The following is a 5,469-nucleotide window of genomic DNA, read 5'->3' on the forward strand; positions in this document are numbered from 1 at the left end:
TATAAATAATAAAACTTCAGGATTTTAAGATTGGTGTCATTAACACTAATCTTAAAATTATCTCCTCTACTCAATACTTTTTTAATTTTGAAGTCTTTTTGTCACCCTTAATTAATTTCTCCAAATCTTCTATATCCTTCCTATTTTAAATCCTCCATAATACTCTAAGGAGTCGTTTGGCATGAGATATAAGGAATAATAGTCCCAGCATAAACTATAATATTATTTTATTTCACGTTTGATTGGAAGTATTAGTTAGTCCTGAAATTATTTGTCCCACCATTTATGTCATAGTGATGGAATAAATTTTTTCATATATATGATAGAATAACTAATCCCCGGATAACTAATTCTGAAATTAATTATACCCGAATAACTCTTTCCCAACCAAATGACACCTAACACATCAGGAAAAAAAAGTTTTTGTTTTTCCATCTCATAAGACAACTCCAGTTCAACCTTCACTTCCTTTTGCTCCTTTCCTACTTTCCTGCATAACTACATACACCCTGACTAATTCCATAATATGAGTCTACAACAACAACAACAACAACAACATACCCAATGTATTCCCATATAGTAGGGTCTGGGGAGGGTAGAGTGTACGCAGACCATACCACTGCCTCAGGTGAAGTAGAGAGGTTGTTTTCGATAGACCTCTGGCTTATGACCGATAACAGTATAACAAACATAAAAGATAAGTGCATATAAACTAGTACGGTATGCAAAATAAACTAACACTACTAGCCACAAGATAATACTACAGCCACAACACCATAAACAAGAAACTCCAGACACAAAAGAAAGCTCCTCTACTATTATCGACGCAATCCCACCCCTAACCCTCTATCCTAATCCGCATCCTTCACACCTTCCTATCAAGGGTCATGTCCACTGTAAGCTATAACTGCTCCATATCATTCCTAATCACCTTCCTCTGATATTTCTTCAGCTTACCTCCACCCTACCTAAAATCATCCATAGCTAGTGCCTCACACCTCCACACTGGAGCATCAAAGCCCCTCCTCATCACGTGTCCGAACCAACGTAACCTCACTTCTCGCATCTTGTCCTCCACCGAAGCAACTCTCATCTTATCCCGAATAATCTCATTCTTCACTCTATCTTTCCTGGAATGTCTACGCATCCATCGCAATATTCTCATCTCCGTAACCTTTAACTTTTGAATGTGAAAGTTCTTAACTAGCCAACACTCCACTCCATACAATATAGCCGATCGGACTGTCACTCTGTAGAACTTACCTTTAAGCTTCGGGAGCACCTTCTTATCACATAGAACTCCTGAAGTGAGCCTCAATTTCAACCACCCTTCCCTAATACGATGTGTGACATTCTCGTCAATCTAACCATTGCCCTGAACCATAGACTCTAGATACTTGAAACTCTCCCTCTTCTGAATGGCCTGAGAGTCCAGCTTCACAACCACTCTAGCCTCCTGCGACGAGATCAATGAACTTACACTCTAAGTACTCTGTCTTGGTTCTGCTTAATCGAAATCCTTTAGACTCAAGCATTTGTCTCCAAATCCCCAACTTATCGTTAACTCCTCTACGAGTCTCGTCAATCAGTACCACACCATCTACAAATAACATACACCAAGGCATTTCCCCTTGAATATGTCGTATCAAAACATCAATCACTAAGGCAAATAAAAATGGGCAAAGAGTCGATCCCTGGTGCAACCCTATCAAAACTGAAAAGTGCTCCGAATCTCCACCCACCGTCCTCACACAAGTCTTCGCACCATCATACATGTCCTGAATCGACCTAGTGTACACCACGGGCACCCTTTTAGCCTCCGAGCACCTCCACAGAATCTCCCTGGGAACTCTGTCATATGCCTTCTCAAGATCAATAAACACCATTTGCAAGTCCTTCTTCCTCTCCCGAAACTTCTCCATTAATCTCCTCACAAGGTGAATGGCCTCAGTAGTCTAAATAGGATAAAATATACGCAGATTACCCCTACCTTGAAGGTAGAGAGGTTATTTCCGATAAATAGACGACTCAAAGAAAAATCAATCCAAAGTAGTATAAAAAAGGAAATAATGGGAATGAAAAAATCATAGCAAAATAATACAGTATATAAAACCTGACAAATTCTGAACAATGGCCATAAAAAGATAAACCGACAAATGAAGAACAAGAAAAAATATCAACTAGTAACTTAACTAAAGGAGAAGAAACTACAATAGTAATACTATGACTAATAATGCAGCTAATACAACAAAAAGTTAAATAATAAGCAAGACAATGCACACTATCTAACCAACCTTCTACCATATCCATCTCCTCTATACAGGAATGCAGCAAATCAGTGATAAAATTAATAAGCACCATGCTTATGAAGACATCGATAGGATGGAAACCAGAAAGCTTTGATCATACAAAAATAGCTACTATATCAATGATCCATCATTACAAAGAATAGAGTGTGATTGATTCGAGCCTAAACATAAAATATAGCATCTTCACCAAGGGAAATGGTTTAATCAATTGGGTGCTTATTATCAGCCTTGCGAGCTGTATAGTGTACAGAGAGCAAAAGCAGCGACAAGAAAGCACTGGCCACAAATATTGCATCAAACCACCTGTGATAGAAGTCGAATTGTATGTCTCCACCTAATACATCCGTTATGATTATCCTGCCAACATGAATCAGTAAGGGTATAGTGTAAACACTGGGCGACGAATTTCTTTTCTCGATATCAATCATGTATCAAAATCAACTAAGTTAATAGCTAGCTTAGTCGCATGTTCCCTAGTTCACAAAATGATTAGTTCCAAATTTATCGCCACAACTACATACACCAACAGATATTCAAGTTTCTTTCTTGCCAACAACTTGGTAAGTGGAAAAAAGACCGTGGTTAGTGTAAAGTGTAGAATATTACAAAGCAAGTGATCAAGTAACAAATATACAGAATAGAGAGCTCATTAAAAGTAACCATACCGATATTCAGTTGCCAGACTCTTTCTGATCAAAAGAATGGAGGAAAGGAAGTACATTCCCCTGATTTCGGAGAGAAAAAGCACAACGTCACTTGATGATCCACTTCCAACTCTGGAAACTGCAAGGAAAAACTGGGCACAGCCAAAATGCTTCAAGTTAGCTGCAGGATACTCGAGAAAATAAAAAGTTGGTTTTTCATTTTGGCATAATATATAAATATGACCCTAAACGTAATATTAAATAATAACTTTGACAGTGCACAAATAAGACCTTTAACTATTCAAAACTGCACAAATATGATCTCCGATCATACGTGGCAAAACGCGTGTTCAACATGCAAAATTGGGCGCGTTCAGCGTAAAATCTAAGGGCATAATGCATAAATATGACCCTAAACTTGACACCAAATTATAACTTTGACCTTAAACTTTGACAGTGCACAAATATGACCTTTAACTATTCAAAACTGTACAAATATAACCTTTAAATGGCTTTTCATTATTATTTTTTCATTATTTTTTGCTCAAAGATGAAAATGACATCTAATTTCTTTTGGCATTGTGGAAATAGAGCAATATTGAAGATTTATTAATTAGGTGGGTCAGCCTCATATGAAAAATTGTACAAGTATGTATATATATTATAAAGTAAAGGGCGAATATATGTTATATAATATATCTAAATATAACTTATTTAAATATTAAATTAAAGATGAAACTATACTAATAATAAAAAAAATTATAGTTTTAGTAAAACGTTATTAAATTAACGTTATTAAGAATAATAGTAGTATATTAAATTAACGTTATCAAATTAACGTTATTAAAATGTTAGTATTATATTAATGTTATCAAAACGTTATTAAATTAACGCAGGGGCAGACCTACGTGGTTGCCATGGGGTTCACCCGAACCCCCTCGATAAAAAAATTGCGTTGTATATATAAGGTAGAAAATCTATATTTATGTACGTATATTAATGTTGAACCACACGAAACAAGACACTTGGATGGCCCAGTGGTGTTATTTGCTCTTCTTGGGAGCTTTCTTCAGCCTACTGCGGGGGTTCGATCCCTGTTAGTGGCTTTTTTTTTAATTAAAAAAAAACTAGATGCTGCTGCTATAGAAATAAATAAATAAATTATAATAATAATAATTAAAAAAAATGATGTTTATATCTTTTTTTTTAATAAAAAAAAGCTAGATGCTGCTGCTATAGAAATAAATAAATAAATAAATAAATTATAATAATAATAATAATTAAAAAAAAAAATGATGTCTATATAACACAAAAAATAAAACTTTGACAGTACACAAATATGACCTTTAACTATTCAAAACTGCACAAATATAACCTCCATCCAAGTCAGCTCTTTTAACGACGTGGCACCGTGTGATTGGATGAGCTTTCCACGTAGGTGGGAGTGAAACTCACGCATGGGGTTGCAAAATCGGAGGTCATATTTGTTCAGATTTTAAATAGTTAAAGGCCTATTTGTGCACTATTAATGTTTAAGATCAAAATTATAATTTGATGTCAAGTAAACCTCATCGATAAGAGGACGAACTATTACTGTTGTTTTTAATATCATGTCAAGGTAATATTTACTACCCGAGTGAAATTAATTATTTCACATAAGCGGCAGAGTGTTATGTTGGATAAGGGGTGACTCTTCTCTGAGTGACATTTTAAGCTTTTAGTTGCTCGTTCTGAGGCAATTTCGTATTAGTTTATTGTTTCTGCTAGTATTTCGTCCTTCATTTACTGGATATGAGTTATCTGACCATTTCTCCCTTGTGCCGAACATTTCTCTCATGTTCATTGGGGTGTTGATTATGGTGTCTGTGAGGGGCTTCCTGACTAACTTGATGAAGGTAAGTTTATGCTTCATGTCCATCTTCAAGTTTGATGGATGTTACAATTTATGGTTTATGTATTTAGGTAACATCTGTTCATCTTGTGGACTGTGTTACTATATCAATTGCTTTGAGGTGACAATATAATTTCAATCATTTGAAATCAAAGTCGGTGATAAGGTTTGATGATCAAACTCGCCAATTTGTTGCACATGTACCCTCACAGATAGAAGCAAGGAAACTACTTGACATCCTTAAACAGTTTGGAAAATACATGAGTTAATATATAAAAACGACCCTAAACTTACACCAAATTATAACTTTGACTTTAAAATTTGATAGTCCACAAATAGTACCTTTAACTATTCAAAATCTGAATAAATATGACCTCCGATTTTGCAATCCCATGCGTGAGTCTCACTCGCGCCTACGTGAAAAGGTAATCCAATCATACGGTACCACGTCGTTAAAAGGGCTGACTTGGAGAGAGGTCATATTTGTGCAGTTTTGAATAGTTAAAAACCATATTTGTGCACTGTCAAAATTCTTCTTTTTGTGTTAAAACGACGTCGTTTTTATTATTATTATTATTATTATTATTATTATTATTATTATTATTATTATTATTATTATTATTAT

The sequence above is a fragment of the Capsicum annuum genome, chromosome 5, assembly GCF_002878395.1.
Source record: "Capsicum annuum cultivar UCD-10X-F1 chromosome 5, UCD10Xv1.1, whole genome shotgun sequence".
NCBI classification, from domain to species: domain Eukaryota; kingdom Viridiplantae; phylum Streptophyta; class Magnoliopsida; order Solanales; family Solanaceae; genus Capsicum; species Capsicum annuum.